Source organism: Heterodontus francisci, unplaced genomic scaffold, assembly GCF_036365525.1.
Source record: "Heterodontus francisci isolate sHetFra1 unplaced genomic scaffold, sHetFra1.hap1 HAP1_SCAFFOLD_186, whole genome shotgun sequence".
NCBI lineage: Eukaryota > Metazoa > Chordata > Chondrichthyes > Heterodontiformes > Heterodontidae > Heterodontus > Heterodontus francisci.
The window spans coordinates 3,317,374-3,334,365 of record NW_027142077.1 but is presented as its reverse complement, the minus strand read 5'-3'; positions in this window follow the sequence as shown (position 1 = coordinate 3,334,365).

Genomic DNA, 16,992 nt, shown 5'->3' with positions numbered 1-16,992 from the left:
CCTCCTCCTCCTCCTCCTGAGGTAGCCTCCGGATTCCTGGTTCCCATGCCTGTGTCCTCATGATGGTGATGATATGAAGGGTGCAGCAGAACACCATGAACTTGGACACCTGCTCCAGTGTGGACTGGAGGGCTCCCTCTGGCGATTCGGACAGTGGATGCAATACTTCATCGCACTGATGGTCTGTTCCACCATGTTCCTGGTGACTTCATTGTTCACATTATACACATGTTAATTGTGTGAGGTTGGGTGGTGGTGGGAGGAGGTTTGGGGGAGTAGAAACATGAGCTGTGTCTGGAGAGGGGAGGTTACATTTGTCTCCGAGGAGCCACATTCTGGTTCTGCATGGGGGCCCGATGTGTCGGGACGGGCTGACTGCTTCAGAATGAAGGGATGGTGGCTGCTGCCAGGATGGTGGACATTCACCAACATGATGTACTGGGCATGCTCGCACACCAACTGTACATTAATGAAGTGAGAGTTCTTCCAGTTCCTGTACCTCTCCCCGTTGACATGGGGACACCGTAGAGACATCTCAAAAAACAGGAATGCAGCTATCCTCACAAAGCCAGGGGTCCCCTTATCCTGTTTCTCCCTGCTGAGGGAGAAAAAGGTGTATTAACTTCACCCAACATAGATGGCCTCTCTCACCTAGCGGATACATCAATGGACAGCACACATTCCTCACAACTACAGGCCAGCTAGTCCAACATCAGTGGTGGGAAAGGTTTTAGAACAATATCAGGGATAAAACCACAAGCATTTGAGAGGTTTGAGTTACTTCAGGATAGCCAGCATAGATTTACAAAAGGAAAGTCATGCTTGACTAATCTAATTGCACTTTTGATGATGTAACAGAGAAGGTTGATGAAGGGAATGTGATGGATGTTGTCTAGATTGGTTTGAACAATGTGTTTGATAAAGTGCCACAGAAAAGTTTAATTACCAAAATTGAGTCAAATGGAATGGGAGGGTCAGTGTCCAATTGGATAAAAAAATGGTTTACATAGAGAAAACAGTGTGTCATAGTAAATGGGAGTTTTTCAGACTGAAAGGTGTTAGACAGTGGGTATTCCCCCAGGGCCAGTGCTCGGGCCACTGTTTAATTTTGCTGTGTATAAATGACTTGGATCTTGGAATACAGAGTAGAATTTCAAAATCCGCCTCTGATACCAAACATGGAGCTGTGATAAACAGTGAGTATGTTCAGAACCACCTGCAACAGGACATAGATACTGATTGGAATGAGCAGACGAGTGGCAGATGAAAGTGTGAGACAAGTGTGAGGTGATGCATTTTGTCAGAAAGGATAGGAAGGCAATATAGGCTTAATAACAATGTTCTAAACAGTGTGCAGGAACAGAGAGACCTGTGGGTGTATGAATATCCATCGTTGAAGGTGGCAGGACATATTGAGAGATTGGATAGTAAAATACATATAATCTTATATTTCATAAAGAGAGGTATCGAGTTCAAAAGCAGAGAAGTTATGATGAATGTTTAAAAATCTCTGGTTAGGTCTCAGCTGGACTACTGTGTCCAATTCTGGTCACCACACTTCAGAAAGATTATGAAGGTCCTTGGTGCTGAGGAGATTTAACAGGATGGTTCCAGGGATGGAGGATTTTAGTTCCAAGGTTAGGTTACACGATTATGACAGGTTTAGATAATTTAGACAATGACAAAGTGTTCCCATTAACTGATAGAAGAAAGACTAGGGACACGGATTGAAGGTTCTGGACAAGTGATGCAGGAGGAATATGAGGATGAATGTTTTTCTTTATGCAGCGGGTGTTAATGATCTGGAACTCACTGCCCACAAGTGCGTTAGAAGCAGAGACAATCATTGATTTCAAATGAAAGCTGGTGGAGACCTGAAGGAAATGAATTTGCTACAGGGATTGAGTGGGGGAGTGGGACTGACAGGATTGCTCCATGGAGAGACAGTATGGATATGATGGGATGAATGGCCTCCTTCTATGTCCTAAATGACGCTATCAGTCTCTGTGACTCGATGTTGGATACGTCTCCTGCTCTTGTTTCGAAAGATACAGATACAAAGAAGTTCAATTAAACTGTGACCTTAACATCCACTGACAGCTCCGTCCTCACCCTGGTGTGAGGCTCTAGGTCGTGTTACAGGAGGTGACACAGCTCTGTGACCACCTCCTAATTGAATCAGAGTCACCTCACACACTGCTCCTGGGTTAGGTGTAGGTAGGAAAAGTGCTCTTGGAAAACCCGGGGTTGGTAGGGCAGAGCCCCTTCCTCATCCATTCTTTCAGAGCATCCCCTCTCTGCAGCCTCTGCTCCATTTGTTGGTCATGTTACAGACCCAGAGACACTGTAACTACAGTCCCTATACCTTGTCCAGAGTTATAGAACATAGAACATAGAACATTGCAGCGCAGTACAGGCCCTTTAGCCCTCGATGTTGCGCCGACCTGTGAAACCATCTGACCTACACTATTCCAGTTTCATCCATAGGTCTATCCAATGACCACTTAAATGCCCTTAAATTTGGCGAGTCGACTACTGTTGCAGGCAGGGCGTTCCACGCCCCTACTGTTGGGTCAACAAATTCTCTGTCCTCCCTGAATGTCTGCAGCAGCTCACAACACAACCTCCAGAAAACTGTAAGATGGATACCTGGTCTTTTTAAATAACACTAGAGGGGGTTCCTCGTGCTGCTGAATGTATGTTCAGCTGAGAGTGACTGACACAGGCGGTCAGTGGACATGCACAGACCAAGTTTCAAAGACGTCCATCAAAGCTGCTGGAATGGCTGATTGACACCATATTCAGACCCTTCCTCACACTACAGACGCACACATGTTACACCCACGTTATCACCCCGGACAGCCTGGGTGTCCTGTACAATGTGCTGGATGTGACCGGCAGTGCAGCTCACACCATTTTATGGATCCGAACTTCCACAGCACCAGTGGAGCTGGAGAGATGAAATGTGTGGTCAGGGAGTGAGACAGAGGGAAAGAAACTCACTTTTAAAAGGGAATTAGAAAAAGACTTTAAGATGAACAAGCTTCAGGAATATTGGAAATGGACAGGGGATTGGGATAATCAGAGGGGTGAGGACATGAGGGATTTGATCATACGAGTGAGAATATTAAAATTGAGGTGTTACTGGACTAAGAGACAATGTAGATCAGTGAGCACAGGGATGTTGGGTGAACAGAATTTAGTGTAAATTAGAAGGTGGCAGCAGAGGTTTGGATGACCACAGGTTTACAGAGAGTAGGTTATGGGAGAGCAGCCAGGAGTGAGTTAGAATAGTTAAGTCTCGAGGTAACAGTCAAGTCTTCCAACCAAAATGGATAGTTTGATCTTTTCCCACATTATACTCCATTTGCCAGTTCTTTGCCCACTCATTTAACCTTTCCTAATCCCTTTGTAGCCTCCTTATGTCCTCTTCAGAACTTACCTTCTTACCAATCTTGGAGTCATTAGCAAATTTCGAAAGCATACCTTCGGTCTATTCATCAAAGTTTTTTGTATCAATTGTAAAAAGTTGAGGCCCCAGCACTGATCATGGTGGCACACCACTTGCCGCAGCTTGCGAACCAGAAAATAACCCATTTATGCCTACTCTGTTTCCTGTTAGCTGGCCTATCCTCTATCCATGCCAATTATGTTACCCCCTACACGATGGGATTTTATTTACCACAATGACGTTTGATGTGGTACGTTATCAAATGCCTTCTCTAAATCTAAGTACAGTAAATCCACCAGTTCCCCTTTATCCACAGTACATGTTACTTCTTCAAAGAACTCCAGTATATTGGTTAAACATGATTTCCCTTTCACAAAACCATGTTGACTCTGCCTGATCACCTTGATTTTTTTCTACGTGCCCTGCTATAACGTCTTTAATAATAGCTTCTAACATTTGATCCATAACTGAAAGCCATTCTCACCTGCCACAGGTCGGATGTACACAATGTCTCTTCTGATGTTGTGCTGTATTTGAACTGTTACTCCTCAATAGAGTCATAGAATTATAGAGATATACAGCACAGAAACAGGACCTTCAGCCCATTGTGTCTGTGCTGGCCATCAAGCACCGAACTATTCTAATCCCAATTCCCAGCACTTGGCCTGTAGCCTTGTATGCCATGGCGTTTCATGTGCTCATCTAAATACTTATGAAATGTTGTGAGGGTAGCTGCCCGGACCATCTCTTAAGGCAGTGTGTTCCAGATTCGAACCACCCTCTGGGTGAAAATTATTTTCCTCAAATCCCTTCTAAACCTCCTGCCTCTTACCTTAAATCTATTCCCCCTGGTTATTGACCCGTCCACTGAGGGAAAAAAGATTCTTCATGTCTAACCTATCAATGCCCCTCATTCTGTTGTATAGCTCAAAAATGACACCCCTCATCCTTTTCTGCTCCAAGGAAAACAACCCTAGCCTTTTCTGTCGCTCTTCACAGCTGAAATGCTCCAGCCCAGGCAACATCCTGGTGAATCTATTCTACACCCTCTCCTTTGCAATCACCTCCTTTCTATAGTGCGGCAACCACAACTATACACAGTACTCCAGTTGTAGCCTAACTGGAGTTTTATACTGCTCCATCATAACCTACCTACTCTTATATTCTACACCTCGGCTAATAAAGGAAGGTGTCCCATACGTCTTCCTGACCACATTGTCTACCTGTGCTGCTGCCTTCAGTGACCAATGGACAAGTACACCTAGGTCCCTCTGACCTTCAGTACTTCCTAGGGTCCTACCATCCATTGTATATTTCCTTGTATTGTTCGCCCCCCCAAATGTATCACCTCACACTTCTCAGGATTACATTCCATTTGCCACTCCTCTGCCCATCTTACCAGCCCATCTATATCGTCCTGCAATCTAAGGCTTTCCTCCTCACTATTTACAACACCACCAATTTTCGTGTCAGCTGCGAACTTACTGATCAGTCCTCCTATATTCACGTCTAAATCATTAATGTACACTACAAACAGCAAGAGTCCCAGCACCGATCCCTGCAGTACACCACTGGTCACAGGCTTCCACTCGCAAAAACAACCCTTGACCATCACCCTCTGCCTCCCACCGCTAAGCCAATTTTGGATCCAATTTGCCAAATCGCCCTGGATCCCATGGGCTCTTACCTTCTTAACAATTCTCCCATGCGGGACCCCATCAAAAGCCTTACTGAAGTCCATATAGACTACTGCTTTACCCTCATTTAAACCCCTAGTCACCGCCTGGAAAATAATCAATCAATTTAGTTAGACACGAACTCCCCTTGACAAAGCCATGCTGACTACTCCTGATTAATCCATGCCTCTCCACGTGGAGATTAATCCGGTCCCTCCGAATTTTTTCCAATGGTTTCCCTGCAAAAAATTGCTTGTGACTCTTCGACCTCCTTTCTGTTAATCTGTGACCCTCGATCAGATCTTACAGTGGTGTAGGAGTGGCAACAGAGTTCCTGCCTCCCTTTTATATGATTTTTCAGGGTGGAAGATGAAGAGATGAAATGTGTGGTCAGGGATAGAGAGAGGGGGAAAGAAACCCACCTTTATAAAGGGAATTAGCAAAAGAATTTAAGATGAACAAGTTTCAGGAATATTGGAAATGGACAGGGGATTGGGATAATCAGAAGGACGAGGACATGGAGGGATTTGATCTCATGGTTGGAATATTAAAATTGAGGTGTTACTGGACCAAGAGCCAATGTAGGTCAGTGAGCACTGGGATGTTGGGTGAACAGAATTTGGTGTAAATTAGAAGATGGCAGCAGAGTTTTGGAAGACCACAAGGGACAAGGTTACAGAGAGTAGAATGTGGGAAACAAGCCAGCAGTGTGCTGGAATAGTCAAATCGCGAGGTAACTAAGGCATGGATGAGGTTTTCAGCAGCCGATGAGCTCAGCTCTCTCCTTCTCTCTTTCTCTATCTCTCCCTCTCTCTCTCTGTCGCCCTCACTTGCTCTATCCCACGCTCAGAATCTTCAATGTTTCAATCAAGTCGCCCCTTACTCTTCTAAACTCCAGCTGATATAAGCCTAGCCTGTCCGGCCTTTCCTCATAAGACAGTCCGCCCATATTCATCAAATAAACCTTCTCTGAACTGTTTACAACGCATTTACATGTTTCCTTAAATAAGGAGACCAGTACTGAACACAGAATTCCAGATAATGTCTCACCAATGCCCTCCCTACCTTTGTATTCAGTTCCTCTCACAATAAATGATAACATTATATTAGCTTTCCTAATTACTTTCTGAACCGACATACTAACCTTATGCAATTCATACACCAGGACACCCAGATACTCCTGCATCTCAGAGTTCTGCAATCCCTCACCATTCAGATAATATGCTTAGTTTAATTTCATTATTACTACCAATATGGACAATTTCACATTTCCCCACATTCTACTCCATTTCCCAGATCTTTGCCTTCTCACTCAATCTATCTATGTCCGTTTGCAGCCGCCTTATGTCCTCTTCAGAACTTTGTTTCATCAACAGATTTACCAACCACACCTTCGGTCCTTGCATCTAATTCATTTAAACAAACTGTAAAAAGTTGAGGCCCCAGCACTGATACCTGTGGCACCCCACTCGTTACATCCTGCCAACCAGAAAATTACCCATTTATGGCTGCTGTCTGTTTCCTGTTAGCTAACCAAACGTCTATCCATGGCAATGTGTTACCCCCTACACCATGAGCTTTTATTTTTCGCAATGACCTTTGATGTGGCACCTTATCAAATGCCTTCTGGAAATCTAGTACAGTACATCCACCAGTCGCCTTTATCCACAGCACATGTTACTTCTTCAAAGAACTCCAGTTAATTGATTAAACGTAATTTCCCTTTCACAAAACCATGTTGACTCTGCCTAATCACCTTGAATTTTTCTACCTGCCCTGCTATAACATCTTTAATAATAGCTTCTAAAAAATCTAATCCACAGCCAGAAAGACTTTCTCATATGTCACAGATTGTTTCTCTACTGTGTTTATTCTGATTTTGTGCTGTATTTGAACCGCCACTGCTCAATAAACTGCTTGTGACCCTTTGACCTCCTTTTGGGTAATCTCTGACCCTAGATCAGACCTTCCAGTGGTTAGGAGAGAGAACACAGAGATCGAGATGATCGGCTTGGTTTACTTGGCTTGTGCGAAATTGTAAACTCAGTTGAGTGATGAATGAGTAGGAGATTTGGCAACAAAAAGAGTTTACACTCGATCAAACGTGTGTGTTCATCACTAAGAGCGTGGGTGGGGGGGGGGGGGGGGACGGTTCTTTCAGAGAGTTTTGAATAAGAAAAGCCAGAAATACAATCTCACTAGCATATCACAGGAAATAGTCAGTTGATAACCTGGTAGAGAAGAAAAACAGGCACACCTGGGAGACGGACATCCTGAGGATTTTCGAGGTGTATGATTGTAATTACGATTTCATTCTCAATGGAATATTTGCGTATGTCCAGAAATGCAAATTTAAGCTAAAAAAAGGGCTGAGATAAGTTTGTCAATGGGGCACATCTGTGTACCTGAACAGAAAGTGCTGGAAATACTCAGTGGGTCTGGCAGCATCGGTGTCGAGAGAAACAGAGTTAATGTTTCAGATCTGTGACCCTTCATCAGAACTGGTAAACATTAGAAATGTTGATGTACAAGCTGGAGATAGTGAGACCATGGACCTCCTGCTTTCCATTCCACACCGAATCCTTCACCCCAAACCTCCCCTTCTGATTTTATACTTTCCAATTATAACCCAATACTGCCAGCTTCCCAGTCACAGCAGCTTCAGGAGACAGAAAGAAAGCAGCAAAAGAGCAACAAAGCCCCATCACTAGGTCTGACACTCACAGCCACCAGATCAAATACTTATAGTGCGTGTACCTTAGAGGCTGGTATCGAGTCAGAATCTGCACGTGGTGAGTCACCGAGCATGAGTGAGCTGCAGCCAGGCAAGGGGGAAAGGATAGTTCATGTGTCAGGTCACCAGAGGGCGAGGTCACAAACGAGTTATAATACACAGGACTCAGAAGTGAACATTGCTGGAGCTGCTGCCCATGTCGAGATGGTGCAGTCTGAATCCGAGCCCTCAAGGCCCATAGTTGTTCGAGGACGTCCTGCAAGGGCATCTGCAGTCTCCCTCAGTGAAAGACAGCAGCCTTCCACCAGCCATGCTGCAGTCACTGGGAAACACTGTGTAGGAGCACTAGGCAAGTTGGGGGAACCCACAAGACAGGGACTAAGGGAACACACAAGGGTGAATAGTTCAGTTTAGTTTGTATAATTGCATGTGTTGTTGGATAAAGATGATCATGAAAAACATTTTGTTGGTGTTTTTATTGCAGGATGCTTACCTCGGGGACGCTGTGATGGGGCATCTCAGATGGATGTAATGGTGGAGAAGAGGGGGATCCATGGTGGGAAAGGGAAGTTGTCCTCTGGGAACTGGAATCTTAGCAGCGTCTCTACGACAGCCTTTCCGGTTTGAAATCATCCAGGAAATATCCTCCTTGCCTCCTCCTCCTCCTACTGAGGTTGCCTGCGGATTCCTGGTGCCAAAGCCTGTGTCCACATGATGGTGATGATGTGAAGGGTGCAGCAGAACACCATGAACTTGGACACCTGTTCCAGTATATACTGGAGGGCTCCCCCCAAGCGGTTCAGACATCGGAAGCATTGCTTCACCTGGTGGTTTTGTGTGGGGGAGGGGAGTGTCTAGGGTTCAGAGGTCATGAGCCACATTTTGGTTTTGCATGGGGGCCCGATGTGTTGGGACCGGCTGACTGCTTCAGAATGAAGGTATGGTGGCTGTTGCCAGGATAGTGGACATTTACCAACATGATGTACTGGGCATGCTCGCACACCAACTGTACATTGATGAAGTGAGAGTTCTATCATTTCCTGTACCTCTCCCCGTTGCCATGGGGATCCCGCAGAGACACCTAGACCATCAGGAATCCCGCTATCATGACAAAGCCACGGGATCTCTCACCTGCTTCTCCCTGCTGATGGAGCAGACAGTACAATTCACCTCACCCGACATAGATGGCCTCCGTCACACAGCAGATACATGAATGGACAACATAGAGAGAGATACTGGATACGTCACCCGCTCTTGTCTGGAAAGATCCAGATAAGAACATAATAACATAAGAACTAGGAGCAGGAGTAGGCATTCAGCCCCTCGAGCCTGCTTCGCCATTCAATATGATCATGGCTGATCTCATCTCGGCCTCAACTCCACTTTCCTGCCCGTTGTCCATAACTCTTCAACCCATTACTAATTAAAAATCTGTCTATCTCCTCCTTAAATTCACTCAATGACCCGGCATCTACCACACTCCGGGTAGTGAATCCCACAGACTCACGACCCTTTGAGAGAGGAAATTTCTCTTCATCTCTATTTTAAATCCTTATCCCTTATCCTAAAACTATGACCTCTCATTCTAGGTTGTCCCACAAGAGGAAACGTCTTCTCTATGTCTACTTTGTCAATCCCCTTAATCATCTTCTCTACCTCAATTAGATCGACTCTCATTCTTCTAAACTCTAGAGAGTAAAGGCATAAGGTGCTCAATCTCTCTTCAGAAGACAAACCCCTCATCCCTGGAATCAATCTAGTGACTCTCCTCTGATCTGCCTCCAATGCAACTACATCCATCCTCAAGTCAGGAGACTAAAACTATACACAATACTCCAGGTGCGGTCTCATTAATGCCTTGTACAGTTGCAGCAACACTTTCCTACTTTTATATTCTATTCCTTTAGCAAGAAATACCAAAATTCCATTTGCCTTCCTTTTCACCTGCTGTACCTGAAAACTAGCTTTCTGCGATTCATACACGAGGACACCCAGATCCTTCTGCACCGAAGCACTCTGAAGTTTCTCTCCAGTTAGGTAATAATTTGCCTTTCTATTCTTCCGACCAAAATGGATAACCTTACACTTACCCACGTTAAACTCCATCTGCCAAATTTTGGATCATTCACCTAACCTATCCATATCAATTTGTAAATTTCTTATTTAATTATTGCAATTTACTATCCCACCTATTTTAGTGTCATCTGCAAATTTGGCAACAGTACTTTCTATCCCTGCATCCAAGTCATAAATATATATTGTAAATAGCTGGGGACAAGGACCAAACCCTGTGGTACCCCACTCGTTACATCTTGCCAACCAGAAAAAGACCCATTTATGCCGACTCTCTGTTTTCTGTTGGTTAGCCAATCCTCTATCAAAGTTAATAAATTGCCCCTAACCCCATGTAATCTTACCTTGTGTATTAACCTTTTGTGCAGCACCTTATCAAATGTCTTCTGGAAGTCCAGATATACATCTACAGGATCCCCATTTTCCTCTTTTCTTGTCACAGCTTCGAAGAACTCTAGCAAATTCGTCAAATAGGATTTATCCTTCATAAAACCATGCTGACTCTGATGGATTGCGTTTTGACTTTCTAAATATCCTGTTATTACTTCCTTTATCATGGGTTCTAACAATTTCCCAACGATAGATGTTTCCTACTTTCTGCCTTCCTCCCTTTCACCCAGTTCATTCCAAAGTTCAATGAGGAGGATGTGGCAGAATTATCCGTCACTTTTGAAAAGCTTGTAAAGTAACTGAAATGTCCGGCGGAGAGCTGGACACTGTTCTGACAAAACAAAGTAACAGGAAAATCCCATGAGGTTTATTCACTGTTGCCAGATGAAAGTTCATCAGATTATGAGATGACTAAAAATGCAATGCTGGGCGTACATGAGATAGTACCGGAAGTGTACCGTCAAACATTCCAAACCCTACGAAAGCAGCCTGACTAAAGTGATCTCGAGTTTGAAAGAGTTAAGCAGCTTCCGAACACAGGGACATAGGAGCAGGAGTAGGCCATTCAGCCCATCGAGGCTGCTCCACCACTCAATATGACCATGGCTGATCATCCACTTCAATGCCTTTTTCACACATTATCTCCATATCCCCTTTTTGTCATTTGCAGTTAGAAATCTGTCAATCTATAGTTTAAACATACTCACCGACTGAGATTCCACATCCGTCTGGGATGCAGAATTCCAAAGATTCAGAAACCCCTGAGTCAAGAAATTTATCCTCATCTCTGTCCTAAGTGGCTTCCCCCTTATTTTGAAATTGTATCCATTAGTTCTAGACTCCGCAACCAGGGGAAATATCATACACGCATTTACGCTGTTTATCTCTTTAATTATTTCGTGGGGTTCAATGAGATCCCGACACATTCTTTGAAACTCTAGAGAATACAAGCCCAGTTTCTCTCTTCATAGAACAGTCTCGCTATCCCGGGAACAAGTCTGGTGAACTTTCATTGCACTCCCTCTATGGCAATAATATCCTTCCTAAGGTAAGGGGACCCAAACTGCACACAATATTCCAGGTGTGGTCTAAGCAAGGTTCTATACACATGAAGTAAGACTTCAATACTCCTGTACTCAAATCATCTTGTGATAAAGGCTAACAGACCATTAGCATTCCGAATTGCTTGCTGCACTGCATGTTAGTTTTCAGTGACTTACTGACACACGGTTCCCTTTGTACATCTACACTTTCTAATCCCTTACTATTTGAGAAATACTCTGCACTTCTGTTTTTCCTACCAAAATGGATAACGTCACATCTGTCCATATTATATTCCATCTGTTATGTTCTTGCCCAGTCACAATGTCTGTCCAAATCCCCTTGAAGACGCTTTGCATCTTCCTCACAACATACATTCCCACCTAGTTTTGTGTCATGTGCGAACTTGGAAATATTACATTTGGTCCCCACATCCAAATCATTGACATATATTGTTAACAGCTGGGGCCCAAGTACTGATCCTTGCGGTACACAACTAATCACAGCCTGCCAAAGTGAGAATGACCCGTTTCTTCCTACTCACTGTTTACTGCCTGTTAACCAATCTTTAATCCATGCCAGTATATTACCTCCTATCCCATGTGCTTTAATGTTGCTAACCAACCTCCTGTGGGGTACTTTATCAAAAGCCTTCTGAAAATCCAAGTATAACACGTCCACTGACTCCCCTTTATCAATTCTGTTCGTAACATCCCCAATAAAAACTCCAACAGGTTCGTCAAACATGATTTCTCATTCATAAATCCATGTTTGCGATGCCCAAATAGATTATTATCCAACTGTCCATTTATCACATCCTTTAGAATACAGTCCCAGCATTTTCCCAACGACTGATGCACGAAAGCAGGTCTATAATTCCTTGTTTTTACTCTCCCTCCCTGCTTAAATAGTGGGGTGACATTTGCTACCTTCCAATCTGCAGGAATCGCTCCAGAATCTATAGAATTTTTGAAGATAGTCATCAATGCAGCCACAATCTCCATAGCTATCTCTTCCCACACCCTGGAATGCAGAATATCAGATCCTGGGGCCTCATCAAACTTCAGCCACATTAATTTCTCCAATACAACATTCTTACTAATATTAATTTCCTTCATGTCCTCATTCTCCCTAATCCCTTGGATCTCTAATTCTGGAAATGTCCTTGTATCTTCCTCAATGAGGATAGACACAAAGTAATAATTTAGCTTCACTGCCATTTCTCTGTCCACCATTATAAATTCCCCTGACTCTGCCTGTATTGGACCCACATTTGTCTTCGCCAAACGTTTCATTTTTAGGTAGCTATAGAAGATTTAAAGTCAGTTTTTGTGTTTACATTTGACCAGTGGATACAAACACTCAAATTACAGCCCACAAATCTGAACCTTAGAGTGGTGATCCATCTCAAGGAGTTCAAAAACTCGCTCTCCCTACCATTAAAACCCACAAAGAGGAACGAAAGGTTCAAAGAGCCAGGCAGGTTGCAATTCTGGCTGATGAATTTTCCCTTGTACACAAAGCCTTAACCCCAAAGGGAAACCCTTCCCCAGTCACCACAAAGACCCGAGAATAAAAGGTGGGAAGGTTATAGGAGCCCGATCAGCCTTGGGCAAGGAGGAAAAGCTGGACACCCAGGGGACCATCCTCAGGCCAAATAGGACGGCACTGAGACCAGGAGTAATGGCCGAAGACCTGTGCGTTTCCATTGGAATAAGGCAGATCACCATCGAGCTGAATGCTGCAAGTTATGGGAAAACCTGTAGCATTAATCAGGGACCACCAGATCAGTGCAGGATAATGGGACCTGATGGAAAGCACAACAGATCAGGCTGTGCCTCCAACTGCGGCAGTCAGACCCAGTAAACCCACCACAGAGAGTGCGGGAAAAATAAACAAAATCCCTGAGAGGTACCAGGAATTTTTATCCTAAGGAAAAGTGACCCCATACCCCTTGAGTGAGGCAAGTAAAACAATAGTCATACTCAAGGATACAGGGGCCACCCAATCCCTTCTGCTGGGAAAACGAAAGTGCAGTGAATGCTAGAGCGTTAGTGAATGGTGTCGGAAGACAGCATCTGTCCATACCCTTATATCCGGTGCACTTGGATTGTGACCCAGTTTCATGACCCTTTACCATGGGGATTGTACCTCGTTTACCGGGTGATGGGTCGAACTGCTCCTGGGTAATAATCTGACAGGGGAAAAGGTTGCAGCTTCCCCAGTAGTTCAAGAGAGACCAAAAGAGGTACGGGAGACAGAATAGTTACAGGAGAAGGTCCCTGACATTCTCCCTGATTGTGTGGTGACTCGGTCCATGGCAAAACAATCCCTTGAACCGAGACTGCAGACGGATTACCCTACATTCTGGTTGTCTGAAACCTTCATCGTGAAGTTAGAGGAGACAAAGAATGTATTAAACAGTTCTTCCTTATTTGAGGTTCAACAACCCGACCCAGTGTTAAAAAATAGCACAGACTGTCCAAACCAAAACTGAAGCAGAGGGAGTTGCAGAGTGTTAATAGTTAAATAATGAGGTGCTGATGAGGAAGTGGCGACCTCCTCACAGAGCAGAGGATGAAGAGTGGACAGTGGTTCACCAGATAGTGGTGCCGCTGATGTCCCTTAAAGAAATATTAAGAATGACCCAAGACCTTCTAATGGATAGACATTTCGGTGTATGAAAAATCAAAGCCCGCAGAAGAAACAATTTTGACTGGCCACAACTTCACAAAGATGTGGTGGCGTTTTGTAAAACTAGTCACATGTGCTAAGTTGTGGGGAAGCCCCAACCTGCAATAAAGCCTGCACCCTAATTCACATACCAGCTTTTGGGGACCCCTTCAGCAGAGTGCTGGTGGATTGTGGGGTCACCTGCTGAAAACAAAAAGGGATTCCAGTATCTTCTCACCATTATGGATGTGGTGACCCGATTCCCAGAGGCCATTCGCCTGAAGAACTATACCTGCCAAGGCTGTGGTGAAGGGGCTAACCCAATTCTTTACCCGATATGGGCTGCCATCTGAGATCCAGTCGGATCAGGACACACATTTTATGTCCATTTTTTTTATTAGGTAATCTGGAGGACCGCAGCCTCACAGCTCCAGCGACCCGGGTTCGATTATGTGTACTGCTTGTGCAGAGTTTGCAAGTTCTCCCTGTGACCGCGTAGGTTTTCACCAGGTGATCCGGTTTCCTCCCACAGCCAAAGACTTGCAGGCTGATAGGTAAATTGGCCATTATAAATTGCCCCTAGTATAGGTTGGTGGGAGGGGAGTTGAGGGATGGTGGGGGTGTGGTAGGAATATGTGATTCATGTAGGATTAGTATAAATGGGTGGTTGATGGTCGGCACAGACTCAGTCGGCCGAAGGGCCTGTTTCAGTGCTGTATCTCTAAATAAATAAAATAAGTAAATAAATAAAGTCCTCAGCCTACCATCCATAGTCACAAGGGGCTTTGGAGCGGTACGATCAGACCCTAAAGACAATGATCAGGCCATACTGCTATGAGCAACCCCATGACTGGGACAAAGGGCTGGGATTTCTCCTGTTGGTTTCCAGGGACTTATCCAATGATTCCACTGGCTTTAGTCTCTTTGAATTAGTTTATTGACACGAGGTGAGAGGTTCCCTTAAACTAATCAAGGAGAGGTTTTTGGGACACAGGGATGAGTATTCCATGTTACACTGCATTTCTATGCTGTGGGAGCACCTAAAGACCACCCAGGCAGCTATGGAAAGGTAAGGAGACAGAAATGCCAAGGCTAAAACATTTCAGGACAGAGACCATGCATTGTTACTATTCCCACTGCAGGGTGAACCCCTGAAATCCCGGTTCAGTGGTCCATATCGAGTGGCTAAATGAATAGTCAGGTACATTATTTAATTGACACTCCAGACCAAAGGCAAGAAGCAAAGGCTGTGGAGGGAACAGCCAAGTACAGATCTGTCAGGCAGTCAGGAGGGAAGGATTGGAAAGGGCGGTGAGGACAGGTTAGAGGAGGGCCAGGAGGATTCCCAACTTGAACCCCCTACTCTCTGAATAGCCAACCCTGAAATGTGAGATCCATCAGACACTACGCTCTCCTCCTTAAATGCAGGTCAAAGAGGCAGCCTAAAAAGGCTGCTAACAGCATTTACAGAAACGTGCAAGGACAAGGAAAGGTCCCAAAAAGGCATGTCAATGGTGAGGGAGATGCCTCACCTAGTCGAAGTGCCGCTGCAGAGTGCAGCGAAAGCTGGACAAAGACCTGCGAGCAGTAATGTCCCAGAGGACATGGGGTAGATAAAAAAATGATTCTTCCCATAGTAAAGGGAAAAGTGAAGGGAACGTACCCTAAAGTAAACAGCACTTGGGTACCTCACCAGAAAGCTAAAAGTAAGGTCAGTGTGGATCTACCCACTGAACAACACAATGATCAGGTCCCAAACCCAAAGCTAATCAAACACAACAATTTCAAAGGCGAACTCAGCAAGAACAAAGGCCCAGAGGAGATCTCAGACACCTCACAGGGTCTAAAAAAACAATTTATTACACACTGTCTGTTTAGGGAGAAAGATTGTTAAGGTGCAGGAACCTGAGTAGTTAAAACTTCATTAGAGGAGAGAAAAGGTAAACAATGCAATGGTTGATGCATTGTCCAGCGTCGAACCCGACACATAACCATCCCAGACAAAACGTCAAAAAAGTTAAATCAGTACAGCTGTAACAGACAATGTCAGCTGCAATAATTCTAAGATTAATGTGTGAATTTGAGAAGTGATTATTGAGAATGCATGTGTATTTCTTTCTTTTTCTTCCCACAGTTCTGAAATGAAATGTTCCCATTATCACATTTCTTTCCATGTGCTGCGCCGGTGTTAAGATAACACAACATGCCAAATGAGGAATTTTAATTCATCGATTGGAAACTTACACTAACCTTTAAATAGAAAAAAATCCGACAGTTAACCTTGAAAAAACTGGCAGCCAAGATGGCCACCGAAATTGGCATCTGAAACACATTTTCACATTCTAAGGCCTACAACAGGAGACACATGTCTGATGAGCCTGGACCAATATCATTGGCTTGCTCTGGTGATTGAATGACCTAAGATTACATTCATTAACACGGCATGCAAGACTACCCTGACACATTGACTTTGAAAGAGCAAACTCCTCCAAGTATAAATACTGGTATCCTGAGCCCTGGGGAGATAGAAGTTTCTAACCTTGAATCTCATTGGAAGGGTCCAGAGAATACACTGAGGCAGTCAGGAGACCTTCTGTCCATCTCTGTGACAGCTGGGAGTTTCCCCTGGACAAAAACAGACAAGCCAATGATTCAAACTGTGCAGAAGCAGAAGGGCTGTGACCCCTCTCTCTCTCTCTCTCCATCTCTCTCTCCACCTAACATCACAAGTTTGAAAACCACATGTGACTGCGGACCCCTCAAGCCTACAGATTACTGCAGACAGAGTAACCAGGGGAAGAAAGCCTCAAAGAAAATCCTGAGCAATGTGGACCAGCCACATACTGCACTTCGACAAGCAAAAGACTTCAAGAATATAACTTCAGCTGGAAGACCACGGAATCGCCCAACATCACAGAATGAGTTTTTTGAAATTTATTCTGGACTCAAATCCA